Here is a 15,173-nt window from a genome sequence, read left to right on the forward strand (position 1 = left end):
GCAACAACTGCCGCCAGCTAATGATCGATCACTCGCTCTGCAGCTCGTTCGAGGTCAATGTCCATCACTGAAGCAAACCACCATCTTGATAGTAGCAAGTTGTGCACATCGTCGGTTGGAATGGGCGCAGCGAGCATGTGTTGAACTTCTATATGTGGATTGAAACATTTATTTATATTTGGCACCATTAACTTTCCTATATATTTCTCATACGGACTAATTATTGATTGCACTAGTCCTTATCACGTGTATTTGAATTTATTTGATTTAAGATTTTTGTTAACCCAAATTAAATCCCACAAAAATAGCTCTCTCATTATCTTGACACAAGCATCATGAAATAAATTGTACATCTCATTACAATATATGCATGCAGATTTGCTAATATATATAAATATCTAGCCTCGATACACATACAGCATACGATAGAAGAGCTTTGGTGGAGGAATAGAAGAGCTATGTTGATCATAAGAAAACTGAAATTCATCTCGCATATATGATCTACTTCCTCCGTTCTAAATTATAATTTTTTTTAACTTTTTAGAAACATAATTTTTGTTATGTACTTAAGTATACATTATATATAGGTATATAGTAAAATCAATATATCTAGAAAAGTCAAAATATTTTATAATTGATAACAGAGTGAGTAATTGTTAATGCAAATGACTTACGTATGTGTGCTCATATGTGATCAAGGTTGGAATATCTGCAAGACTATAAATATATTTTGATAATGAATTCATTTAATAGTATTTTTTCGAGAACACGACTTCACGTGTATTTCATCGAGAAGAAGATGGATGGCCGAAGAACGACTTACACAGCACTCGGGGGAGCATAGATGTAAATATATTTTCCTATAAACGTGACTAAAGTTTGCTAAGTTTAATTTAGGATAAAATAAATAAACTAACTTACAATTTGAAACGCAAGAGCATAAAATTAACCGTGGCTGTCAGAAGCTCAAAAACAGGGCCAGCCTGACACAAGCGAGTTGTTGACTTTTAGCTGTTCCGGGCACTTATATATTGGGCCCTCATGATCTCTCTGTAGCTCCCACCAAGAACGCACTGACAAGACGACCAAGCAAAAGCACAGTCGTTGCGTTTGAGATTGAGGATGGGCGAAGGGAGGGCCAAGGCTCAAGCTCTGCTGCTCGTGGCTCTCTTCCTCATGATGAGCTGCTCGGCGGCCGCCTCTCCCTCCAATTGCAGTACGTACTAGTTCGCTTGCTCATAAATGATCGTAAATTTCTAGTCAGAAATAGTGTTTTTCTCTCACACCAAACCAGCCAGTAGTAAATAATCCACGATCGTTTACGGCGTCCCGAACAGGCTATATATTGCCTGCTGCATCACTACTATAGGAGTACTTACTAGCTATATATTGCTAGTTTGTTATACGCTACACTTGCATCTTTTACGTTATTAATTAGGAACCGTACTTCACTTGGAAAGTTGATTAATAAGTCAGCGAGGTTATATTCTTGCTCGATTTACACGCAATTAATACTGCAGCAAACGTTGCTGCTGCTGAATGCTGATACACATGTCATTCCCGCACGTTGATTAACTAGCAAGGAATTGAATTGTAATTCACAACATCGTTCGTTGCAGTTCCGAGGAGGCTGCTAATGGCGTCAGGGTCGTACTACCGGCGAGCGCCGTGCAACGACGACCCGATCGACCGGCCGACACCGAGCGGCAGCAACGACGGCCACAAGGAAATCAGCGGGTACAGGATCCCGCGGGGACCGCCGCCTCCAACGGGAGGACGCAAAAGGGCGTCGGGGACCGGCAGACGCACTCCCCCGGGGAGCATCAACTAGAGCTGATGACATTCGTTCTAATAAGCTGATGCATCATGGGTCCATTCATCAAATTTAGTAAAATACTTTATTTCTCACACTAGTAAGAGAACTAATTACTCTCTCTATTTCAAATTATAAGATGTTTTATCTGCAAATCTTAACATTATGTATATCTTAGTGCATAACAAAAACTATGAATCTAGAAAAGTCAAAACGTCTTATAGTTGAGAATTGATGGAGTATTAGTTTGTAAGATAAGAAAAAGGATGATGATGCATCAACTCATTCTATTACCCACAAACTAAACAAAAAAAAACTTAAGAGAGTACTACGATGACGAACCACTTTATTTTACAAACCAAACACCCTCTTAAGTAACCAAGATTCCTACCTGTTGTTACTCCATTCTCATAAGAAATTCTAATGTTAGTAGGTTCTGTGTGTGTGTCGAACTATACATGTATAGTTGTAATCATCAATGTCTAGAGAATAAAAATTTGTTTTCCTACTTTATACCTCTATATGGTTTTCTACTTCATCAAATATCTTAAACAAAAGAGACAGAAAGAGAAATGTCATAACTGTTGGCAATGTGTTTTGCGACAGGTTACCAACGCAACAAAGTCTACTTCGTCACCGCCAAAGCCACCACTGGCATCATTGTTAATGTTTTTTTCACGAACACATGACGTGACCAGCATGTGTTTCATTAAGAGGAAAGGAAAGTTGTTTACAACGCATCGCCACACCACTATGAACATGTGACATACACGGTAGCGAGCGATGTTGGAGCCCTTACATAATTAGGAGATTATATAGCACATAGTTAGTGACTAAAGAACACCGCCTAACGACTAACGACTACCAGCAGCGAACGACGACACAAGGTGCCAGAGCCTACGTGACCCATGACACCGCCATGTGGCGGCTCCACCTCCTAGGGAAAAGAACCCGCATCGTTTCCTGCTTAGGGCGTCCCCAATAGTCGTTCACCTTGCTAGCAAGGAGGAGCATCTAGCCAATCACAAAGAAAGAGAAACAGAAAACCACCGTGCTAGCGAGGTAGCAAGGGCTAAGCTCGCACGGTTCACAAAAAATTCAAGTCTCTAACAAAATTACCACTATCTGAATTCTTACTTTTTAAAATGCTAGCTACCTTGCTAGTCCCTTTTTCGAAGAAAATTTACGTTTAACCCCTTGAGCGACGTAAACTGATTATTGAACCCTGAGGGTCGGCGCCATAGCCTACGGCGCTGAGGTAACAGGTTTCGGCACCGTAGATCTTGGCACCGAGATGCCTGGCTAGGAACAACGGAGCATCCAAGTGACGCTGACGTGGCAGGTAGGTCGGCGCCATGGATCCTGGCGCCGAGGTCAGAGCCATAGATCTTGGCGCCGACCTCGGAGCCAAGATCCCTGGCGCCGACATCGGAGGCACAGGTCTTGGCACCGAGGTCTTATACCTATACCGCGTGCCCTCTTTCTCTTCCTCTCGACTCCGGCGCGAGCTCTCTCTGTCTTTGTCGTTCCGGCCGCCGCCCGTGCCAGCACCTCCAGCCGCCCACACCACCGCAGCAGGCCACGCCACCACCTCCAAAGAGCTCCACGCCCCTATCCGCTCCCTCGGACATCCTCGTCGCCCCATCCTCCTCCTCCTCGCGCACCGGCGGCGAGGGCAGCCCCGCCTCTCCCCGGCGTCCCCACCGGCCACCCTGTGAGGCCACCCCTCTCCCTCGGCCAACCGTCAGCCAACTCAGGTAAGGTAATTTTTTTATATTTTCTATAATTTTGTTTTACAATTTAGTTAGTTTAGATAGTTTAGTTAGCTAATTTAGTTATACAATGATGTAATTTAGTTAGTTAATTTAGGCATTTAGTGAGATAATATAGTTATGTAGAGGTTATATATTAGCTAATTTAGGTAGATTGTTTCATTGTTAGTTATTTATGTAGTTTTGTAGGTACTTAATTTAGTTATTTAGTTTATTTAGTTTATTTGTAAGTTAGATAGTTAGATAATTAAGTTATATATAGGTAGTACTTGTAGTAACTGTAGTTAGTAAAATTACTTATATAGTTAGATAGATAGCTAGGTAGTTTAGATATTTATTTATTTATTTGGGTAGACAGTTGGATACTTAATTATGTATGTAATTTAGTTATACCCTTATTAGTTGAACTCGTAATAACTTTGATGTTGTGCATACCAACTAGATGGACAACGTAGTCACCCTGTATCATGGAAGAAGTGTGGAGGAAGATGAGTTTGGGAACATCAGTTTTGATGGAATGCAAAGGGTGCCTTTCATGTTCGATGATCGGCCGTTGTTTTCTGAGTTGTTTGGTAGTGCTCATGATGAGTTTCATTGCAATTCAAATGAGGATGGCATTTCAGTTGAGGGGTACTCCACTATGGTAAATCGGGTCATATTTTTAGGCGGTTGGTCCCAATTGCATCAGAGGCTCAATGGAATAAATATGTCAAAACTGTCATGAAGAATAAGTTTCAATGTTTGGATTTGGTTGTGCGAAAATTGTCCAGTGATCTCATCCCTCATGGGTACTCACCCCCCTAATGGGCATTCACCCCCTTGTGGGTTCTCTCTAGAACCGAAGAATCCAACACCTTCTGACCCTCTGTTACCTAACCGCGAGGCGGATGTGGAAGCTGTGGTTCTGGTGCCCGATGCTCAATCTGCCCCGAATGAGGTTGGAGTATGTCCTGATGTTTGTGCAGAATGTTAGTCTGATGATGGAGTTGCTGCTCCTCAGGAGATCCTTTTGACGCAGAATCATCCAAGTGACGTAGTAACACTTTTGCTTTCACTATTCTTCCTTAATTCCATTCCTTTGTTTCAATTCTATCCATATTTGTGCTTTATATGCAGGAGACAGTCCTAATAATGATGGTTGTCCTCCTGTGCCTCCATCAACCAATGTGGGCCTAGGGTTTATAGTCTCTAACAGTGTGTATGTTAATATTGCGGATGATGAGGAGCCTTATGGCACAGCAAGAGCCGTTGATTCTGATGATGACTGCCCAGTTACACCTTTGAGCGAACAAGAAAGGGAGCTCATCAGGTGTTTGTGTCCTGATCGTGATCCATTAGTTCATGAATTCAGTGACCTCAGTAATTCTCAACATGCTTATGGAGAAGGAAGAGATGATGAGCTGCTAGAGGCTCCTGAGGCCGGTGATAGCATGGAAATTTAGAAGGGCATGGTGTTCAAGGACTTGCCCACCTTGAGAAGGTGGTTACAGGAATATTCTGTGAGATGTAAAACACCATTCAGGGTGACGCACTCCTATGTGGAGCGCCATTACACAGTGGTGTGCGAGAATGCAGATTGCAATTAGAGGGTCTTTTCTTGGAAACAAAAGGCCATAGGGAAGTTCAAGATCACCAAAATTGTAGGTCCACACACTTGTGCCCAGAAAGATCTAAAACAGAAGCATCGACAATTGACCTCTACCCTCATTGTCAAAAGGTTGTACACAACATTGAAGGGTCATCCCAACTTGAAGGTTAGGACAATTATGGAGATGACTAAGGAGATATTTAAGTATGACATAAAGTACGGGGAAGCATGGAGGGCAAAGCAACAGGCCTGGAAGATGATATATGGGGACTGGGAGGAGGGGTACGAGCAGTTGCCTACAATGTTCAATGCAATGAAAGCAGCAAATCCAGGCATGCATTATGAGTACATCCCAAAGCCGAATGAATGGAAGGACGGGAGGCGGATATTCTTTCATGCATTCTGGTGCTTTCCCCAGTACGTCGAGACCTTCAGGCACTGTCGTCCAATGTTATTCATTGATGGTGCTTTTCTGCTTGGCAAGTACATGGGCACACTATTGGTAGCCATTTCCTGTGACGTAGACAATGCATTGGTTCCTTTGGCTTTTGCTTTGGTGGAGAGGGAGAACAAAGAAAGCTAGGGATGGTTCTTGCGTCTTGTACGGCTTGGTACTTCTACTCACGGAGGTACTTCTTCGGGAGGCCAGAGCTCATCCTGCACCAATGTGGATCTTTTCAGGGCCATGGAGGCGAGGATGACCACGAGGACGAGGACGACAAGGAGCATGGTTATGAGGAGCTTGAACTATCTCAGCTACAGGATGCTCCGTCGACTCAACCTACGCAACTTGTAGGCACTAGGTGACACCGTCTGCCTAAACCTTTCACTCCAGGCACCGACGCTCTTGGCCACAAGGGTAAGGGTAAGACTAGCAGGCATTGCGGGCTTATGGTAGACTTTGTAGTAGGCTTTTATGGTAGATGTTATTATGGACTATTATGGACTTCATGGACTTTTATTTTGAACTATTATGTGTTGTATGGACTATTATTATGGACTATATGGACTACTATGGGCTTTATGGACTATAATTAAGGACTGTGTGCACTATTAATGTGCTCATGTGTATGGTTTGAGATAAATGTGCTATATATTTGTATATCTGAACATGTTGTATTGATGTTATATATTCATGTCATATTTGTCTATGGATTACATCAAAAAATAGGGGAAACTCTGCCGGAATTTTCTAGCTAAAGTACATGTGTGCAGCACACCTATAGCATCTAGCCTTTACAGTGATTTATCATGTCACCGTCGTATCATACACATATTTTTATAGATGCATTGATTGCGCATACGAATGTAGCCTTTTTAGTTGAGCTTTGAAATAGGCTTTTCAGACTACCTTGAAACAGTGATTGAAGTATGAATTCAAATAGGCTTTTCAATCAAGGAATCTAGGCTTTCCAGTGTCCTTCGATGTAGACTTTTCAGTGATTCTAAGTAGGCTTTTTAGAAACAGTTACAACACAATACAATGGATAGTAAACCTGCCTCTGCCTATATATATGTGTTGCTGGATACATTACTAACCAAAACCAAAACTAGTTTTTGCTTTCATTGGAGTACGAATGTCTAGAGGGTCATCTAGAGCAAAGGGTTTCGGCAGTGGAAGAGGAAAGGGGGACGAAGGGAATTCCCATAGTGTGGGAGGAGTCTCTTGGTCCTGATTTCTTTTAGGAGCCAGTTGATCCGTTTCTCCGAGAGCAAGACTGATTTCACTAAAGAGTGCCCTCTTAGAGGATATGATAACCGATAAGAAGATTGGCCCAAATGCATGCATGATGAGGACTGCTTAGCGCAGATGTTCACCGAGGGGATGGATGGAGGCTGTTGCTTCTTCAAATGCCCGTGAGCATGGGTACTTACTATTACTATTCATTTGTTAAATATGTTTCTCAATTACACTACTGAAAGCTTTAGTTTGGTTTTGGTGAATTGATGAAACCCTAAGTGCTAACCTAGTTTATCAAGTGATCATGAGATCGATAGCACATTCCAAGTGGTGAAGCAAATGAAGATCATGATATGATGATGGTGATTCCATGGTGATGATCAAGTGCTTGGACTTGAAAAGAAGAAAGAGAAAAACAAAAGGCTCAAGGCAAAGGTATAAGTTGTAGGAGCCATTTTGTTTCGGTGATCAAGACACTTAGCGAGTGTGATCACATTTAGGATCGATAGCCGTACTATTAAGAGGGGTCAAACTCGTATCGAAAAGCGGTTATCAAAGTGCCACTAGATGCTCTAACTCATTGCATATGCATTTAGGATCTAGTGGAGTGCTAACACCCTTGAAAACATTTGTGAAAATATCCTAACGCATGTGCACAAGGTGATACACTTGGTGGTTGGCACATTTGAGCAAGGGTTAGGAACTTCACCGACGGAGTGTCCGCCCGTAGAGTGCGGACAGTCTGACGGTGCCACCGGCGCTCTATACAGAAAAGATGGAGATCACTGTAAGTGACCGAACGCTGGTCTTGGTAGGATCGGCGCATCCGATCAGTGGAAGCGTGAAGACGCTGGCGTCGGTCTTTGACCGGATGCTGGGTCACTTAGTGACCGGACACTGACCGGGTGCGTCCAGTCCTACTAACATGGTAGCGCACAGAGGAGACATCGAGTGACCGAACGCTGGGTGAGTCTGGTCGGGCCTGACCGGACGCGTCCGGTCATGATTTTTCGCTTCTGGATGCTTACTGGAAACGATCGGACACTGAGGTCCTACGTCCGGTCACTTCGAAGCAGCATGGTTAGTCACAACTTAAATGTACTGATGACCATTGAGATCGGGCAATCAGCGTTTGAAGCAGGGGACACGTGGCACACATTGCACGACCAGACATTGGGGTCCAGCATCCGGTCGATCTGACCTATGCGTTCGATCATCCCATTTTTTAGTGGACTGAGGAGACAACGACTCTATTTCGTGGGGGCTTCTATTTAAACCCTATGGCCAGCTCAAGCTCATTCTCTTGGCCATTTGCATTGATATAGCAACCTTGTGAGCTTAGCCAAAGCCCTCTCACTCATCTCTATCATTGATTCATCATCTTTATGAGATTGGGAGAGAATCCAAGTGCATTGCTTGAGTGATTGCATCTAGAGGCACTTGGTATTCGTGTTTTGCTGCGGGATTCACTTGTTACTCTTGGTGGTTGCCGCCACCTAGATGGCTTAGAGCAGCGAGGATCGTTGAGCGGAGGTTGGTGATTGTCTTCGGCTTCGATCGCAGTGATTGTGAGGGGTCTTGTGCCTTCCCCGGTGGAGCACCAAAAGATAACTCTAGTGGATTACTCGTGTCATTGAGTTGCCTCACTTGTGGGTAGGTTCTTGTGATGTCCAATTGTATGGACGAGGTTCGTGCAACACCTCTTAGCCACCGAACCACCAAGTATTGGTCGACACAACGGGGACTAGCGTGCCGGCAAGCACGTGAACCTCGGGAAAAAATTGGTTCTCTTGCCCTTTGGTATTCTCCCAGTGATTGATCTAGTATTCATCTTGTGATTGGTTCACTCCTCTACACGGCGGTATAATCACCCTATTCACTTATTTATATTCTTGCAAACTAGTTGTAGCAAGCTCTTTACTGTAATTAGAATTGAGAGCTTGCTTTGTTGTTTTAAGTTCATCTAGTAGAGCTCTTTAGTGTAGCAAGTATGAGAGCTCTTAGTGAGTAGTGATATAGCAAATTATGTGTCTAGAGATCATAGCAACTAGAATTGTTGGATAGGTGGCTTGCAACCCCTGTAGAGCTAGAGCAAGTTTGCATTTCGCTATTTGTTATACTAATCAAATTGCTCTAGTTGATTTGTAGATTTTTAAATAGGCTATTCACCCCCCCCCCCCCTCTATCTATATTAGGACCTTTCAACTGCAACTTAGATGACATACTTATTGTAGTCTTCTGAGTTCGAAGAAAATTATGGGTTCACTAGATGGGTTGATCCTCGTCCAATTTATCCGCATCAGCAGTACATCTACTACCTGCAGGACTGTATCTTCGAGCTAGAAAGGGAAGTTAGCAGCGGTTATAAGGACGACGAAGACGACGGCAACAACAATGGTGCCGATTCATAGGAGACACTCTACAATGATCCATATTGCACCTGCCCTAATCACAAGAACAAGGAGACTCCGCCACCACCACCACCACCAACAATGGGAGGATACTATGGAGAAGGTGCAACACAATTTGTTATGTGGTCACACTACTAGGAGGAACCTATCTTATTCACATGCTACATCCATGTGTTTGTTGTTTCCTTTAATTACATAAGGCATGTTAGGTTTAGTCGAAGAACCTATGTACCCTTATTTGGTACATGTTCTTACATGCCATTTTATGTGTTTGTTGTTCGCTTCAATCACCTAAGGCAAGTTAGGTTTAGTCGAGGACCTCTGTACCCTAGTTTGGCACATGTTCTCACATGTCATTTCATGTGTTGTGCGTGTCGAATTATGTAATGCACTAGTTCGTTATGTTTTATTTGCAGTACGTGAACTCGTTTCACTACCTCCGCAATATTAAACTAAATATTATGAGCACAAAAAATGAAAACAACAACACAATGAAAAGTCAAATACTAGGGCACATTAAACAACACAATGATAATAGAAGTACATGCCGACAAACTAAATAACACAGTAAATAGCCTAAGAAACGTCCATAATTAAAGTGCAGTATATGACAACACAATGAAAAGTCCAAGACTAGACAATATTGTTCATGAATAAACCATACAACTAGCAAGTCATGGAGACTACTGAGTGCAACGAGACCACTTTTCCTTCCTTAGGGCATCGGGATTCTCCTCCATCGCTGCTTTCATTCGGCGCGCACGCTCAAGCTTCTTCTCCCTCTCCTCCCTGTACGTAGCAACACGCCTCCTTTCCTCCTCTCTCCTTGTGCTCCTTTTCTATAGCCACCTCTTTGCGTCTCCTCTCGATCAACTCCTTATCCTCTGCCTCCTACTGCAAGAGTTTCTACATCCACTCCTTGTCTTCTAGCTTGATCTCAGTGTCGATCCATTGCTCAAAATCACAAAGCGGTGGAGGGCTGCAATACATTCAAATATTACACACCAAATAAACTATGCATGACTTCATATGACATAAAAATAATTATTACACAACATCAATTTCCCACCATCTTGTTAATGCGGCGCTGACGAAGTGTAGGCTCAAAGACAAAATTGGCACGCATCCAATACCTCTGCCTATACGTGTCCTCTTCATCAGACTTCGCTATAAGGATTACCGCAAAAGCACATGGGCACTGGAACACCACTAGGCAGAGGCAATAGGTTGAAGGCATTTTCGGTCATCCGGCCATAACTACAAATGAACCAATTTCGTTATAAGAACTGAAAGAAATTACCATTAAACCCTAAACCTAGGGTTTTTCATTTGTTGCGCATAAATGAACCAATAATGTAACATGATTGACAGAGATTACCTTGGTTTACTAGCTTTACCATGCCTTGGCATCCTACCGTTACATAATACAAAAAAATTAATAATCACTTCAAACAATAAGTACTAACGTATTTAGAGTTGCAAAATACATGTAATATATACCAAACCAATACATAAAAAAATAAGAAAGGGAGAGAACATACCTTGTTCTCGAAGATCTATGGATCAAATCCAACTTTCCAAGATTAAATTGCTCGATTCAAGAGATTGGGGGTTTGAGGAGAGAAAAACCCGAGAACAAGGAGGAAGAAATGAAAGGAGCCTCTGCCAGGAAAACCTTGGCGTGGGTTTTGAATCCGAAGTCGGTGCCGAGATCCATGGCTCCAACGTCAGTGCCGAGCTCCACAGCTCCGAGCTCGGCGCCACAGATCTGGGCTCCGAGCTTGGCGCCAAGATCTATGGCTCCGAGGTACCTGCCACGTCAGCGCCACCTCGGTTGCCATGCTGTGCGCGACCAGGCACCTCAGCGCCATAGGTAATGGCGCCGAGACGTGTTACCTCGAAGCCATATTTTCTGGCACCGACCCCAAGGTCTAAAGATCAGTTTACGTCACACAAGGAGCCAAATGTAAATTTCCTTAAAAAAGGGCCAAATTGAAAAAAAAAATTGGGACGACACGACCTGGACCTAGTCCTTAACAGTGGCCCAACAAGAGAGGAAGGCCCGAAACCGTCTGTGGCAACATGCAACTCAGGTAGCACACCAGGGCTCCTCGACCCGGAATCATTGTTGATGCTCGTACTGAGGGCATGGAGAAAGCGGTCGGGTCGAGGATCCCGTGACCATCAACTAGAGCTGATGATGACACTTGCTTCACAACATCTATCTGTCTCAAGTCCTCAAGAAAAAAAGTCACCAAGCTTGCCGCTTGCTGTTAACTGTTTGCATGTTAAAATACTACTATCCCAGTTAGTCAAACTCAAAATAACTTAGGGCGCATTTGCGACCCTGGCCCGGACGGTGGCTCGCGCTCCCCAGCTGCAGCGGCCCGTGTTTGCCGTCCGTGGCCCGCTCCCTGGCCTGGCTCGCACGCTGCTCAAAGCAGCCTGCAGCCTGGCTCCCAGGAAACGACCAGGGGGTTCGTTTCTTGGCGGCCCGGCTCGGCGGAGCGAGACGGAGCACACGGTGCGCGAGCTCGTCACCTCCCGGCCTCACCTCCTCTCTTCTCCGTTCGCTTCTCCTTCACCGTCGCGCGGCTTCCTCCTTTCGCCTGCCGGTGACGTGCCCACCACCCCACCACACCTCCTCTTCTGTGCCGCCGTCCTCACGGCCTCCTCGGAATACCTCGACGCGGACTCCTCGGCGGCGCCGCGGCAACAGCAGCAGCTGGAGGAGGTGGTGGGATGCCATGCGATGGGGCCAAGGACGCGAACCAATTCGAGCGGCTCCACGACGCGGTGCTGCTCGTCGTCCTCAACCGCGAGGCCGGTAAGGAGGACCTGAGCGTGCGGCCGGCAAGGAGGACCTGGGTGTCGGAGCTCGTGGCCGCCGCTCTGCCTCGTCCAAGCAAACCCACAGTGTGTTCGATGAAATGACTACAAGGATAGAGAAGGGAAGGATTGTGTGGTAATGCTACCACTTCTTGGATGCAAGGTGAGCATAACACGTGGTACAGGGAAACAAACACAATTCCTGTTTGGCCTGGCTCATTTGATTCAATGCAGCAAACAAGAGTGCTTGCACCATGTCAGCCGGGCCTAGGCTGGCCACGACCAGGCCAGCTGGCCATGCCGGGCAGAGACAGGTGAGCAAACACGCCCTTAAAGACTTTACTTTGGAACAGAGTACTCCGTGGACAGTACTACGGCTGTAATAATGCTGTTTTATGGTAACCACAATGTTCAACTCGGGTAAATGACGGTTACTTTCCCATTCCAGATATGTTATTAGTGACAAGTCAAAAGTGACAGGTCCGATAAAAAAAAGTCAAAAGTGAGAGGTGATGACCTATCACTATGCGCGTGTTTAGTTGGGTGAATTTGGAAATTTGGGCTACTGTAGCATTTTCGTTTTTATTTGACAATTAGTGTTCAATCATGGACTAATTAGGCTCAAAATGTTCGTCTCGTAATTTCTAACCAAACTGTGCAATTAGTTTTTTTTCGTCTATATTTAATGCTCCATGCACGTATCGCAAGATTCGATGTGATGGGTACTGTAGCACTTTTTGAGAATTTAGGGTTGAAACTAAACACGCGCTATGGATGTAATCGATATGGTACGGATATTTTCTGATTTTATTATTAGATGGATCGAAGAGGGTTAGATGATGATTCGGATATTTTTCTTAGCTACGACATATCTCCGTCCCCTATCACTCATCACTTATGACCAAGATGACAGAAGTGATGGCTTATGTCTTCCGTACCATCACTTATTACTTGTTATTAGTAATATGTTCTTTTTTAATTACAAATCCCTAATGATCTAACTTGTCTATGGCTCCGTTCGCTTGTCTTAAAAATGGCTTGTTCGGTTTCTTTTTTCAGCCAGAACAGTGTTTTTCTCTCACAACAATTCAGCCGGAACAGTATTTTTCAGCCAGTTTCAGCCAAGTTTCAGACTAGCGAACGGGGCCTATATGTTTATCACGTTTCTTCGTATTGAATGTGTAGAAAACGAGAATAAAGAACGAATGATGTTTACATATATACAATGAACCTTCGCCTTCTTGGAGTCAGTCGGCGTCCGTTCAAGAGTAGTGCTTGCAAATAGAAGTGACTGAATCCGGTGATGTCAGTGTTTCCTACAATGTCCGGTTAATTGGATGATTAGGATTAACGTAGGATCTCTGGTTGACCTCAAGGAGAATGAATAGGTCCGTCATAACAAACATTTAAACTTTTGTCAAATTCACCTTACGACACTGCCGGGTCAGAACAACGACACTGCCGCACCTACAGACAACTTCAAGTCACAGTTCAAAATCTATGAACAAAATCTTAGATCGGAGAAATTTTCTAGCTTACTACAGGTATAACAATCACGGATCAAGAGCTGAAAGTAGTAGGGACACACAAGTAGATCGATTAGAAACCCTAAAAATCACCTCAACCATAATATGTCATGCAAGTAATGTAAATCAAGTACAAATGACACAACGATTTATCTCGTGGTTCGGCTCACCACCAAGGCTTGTCTACCTCCACGTTGTTGAGGTTAGCCAATAAGGCTTAGGGCTTTCCAACCCTTACTCGTTCTTAAGTCAAGAAACTTAACTCTTGAGATGAGGGGTGAGTTTATTAGCTTTAAGAGATGGTTACAAACCTCCTAGGGCTGCCACATAAGTTGGCAAGCTCCGCGGGCGACGCTCTAGCCGGCTAGGAGCCAAGCTCCAAGAGTAACAAACACAACCGCCGACCAAAACGTGAACCAAGTGCTCTTTAGAGTTGGAGAATCAATGGAGCTGCTCTCTAATCGAGTTTTGGATCATTTTCCCTCAAGGATTGATGGAGAAATCAATGGATTTGCTCGGGGCTTGAGGTCAACAATGGAGGGAGAGAGAGAGAGAGCTCCTCTCTATTTTTGGACATGCTGAAGTGTGGAAGAAGAGCAGAGTACCGTTGGGAAGAAGGGAAAGGGTATAAATACCCCCCAGCCCCCAACGGTCATGCCGCGACTCAAGTGCGGCAGTGCCTCTCTTCAAGTGCAGCAGTGTTGCACCACATAAGACATCAAAGGTAAGAGTGAAGTGTAGACTGTCTTGGCTGTGAATTTGAGGATGCATGTGTATGTTTGAGCACTTGGTAGCACATATTAGCTTAAGTATTGTGTCCCCCTCTATAGTACAGCTTTTTCTATACTCAAATTCAAAATATAAAAGAATTTAGACCTCCTTTGAGTTTGAAGCCATCTATATTTGTAATTGGGGGCTCCTCCGTTTCATGTAGCATCCTCGAACATGAATTCCCTGCTTGTCATCTCGATAAATCTCATTAGTTCTCTAATTACGTGGTCATTATCATCAAAACTCATAATTAGGGCTTGATTGCACTTTCAATTAAGCCTAGCCACTAATTCATGTTTAGCTTTAACTGGTGGGATTTGATCACCAATATCTAATTGGTTGTACCTTGTGCCATGGAAATAGTATCACCGGATGATCTGTCAGGGTTTAATCCTATCGTCTAGTGTATAATCTTGCACTATTTTTAGCCTATTTTAAGCTCGATCTTGGCCAATCAAACTCCTTTAAGATCCTTGACTGAATCATCCCAATGTGGCCACTTATCATCATCAACTCAACTGGAAGTTATCCACTTGAGGTAAAGGGAAATACTCCCTCGCGTTATCTCCTCCAGGAGGCTACTCGGGGGTGACTGGCCCCAATCCGAAACCTCGCCGACTGCTCCCCGGTCACCGTCGCCGGTCTTCAACGAGTGGCGACGGTGGCCGCGGCGGCGCTGCAAAAGGTGCCTGCCATCCGCAACCATTTTCTCCTCCCCTCGCTCCTCTCTCTCCACCCCTCAAGCTTCGACTTGGTCGTCTTTCCCACCGTCGGTGTGGCTG

The sequence above is a fragment of the Miscanthus floridulus genome, unplaced genomic scaffold (assembly GCF_019320115.1).
Source record: "Miscanthus floridulus cultivar M001 unplaced genomic scaffold, ASM1932011v1 fs_240_2_3, whole genome shotgun sequence".
NCBI classification, from domain to species: domain Eukaryota; kingdom Viridiplantae; phylum Streptophyta; class Magnoliopsida; order Poales; family Poaceae; genus Miscanthus; species Miscanthus floridulus.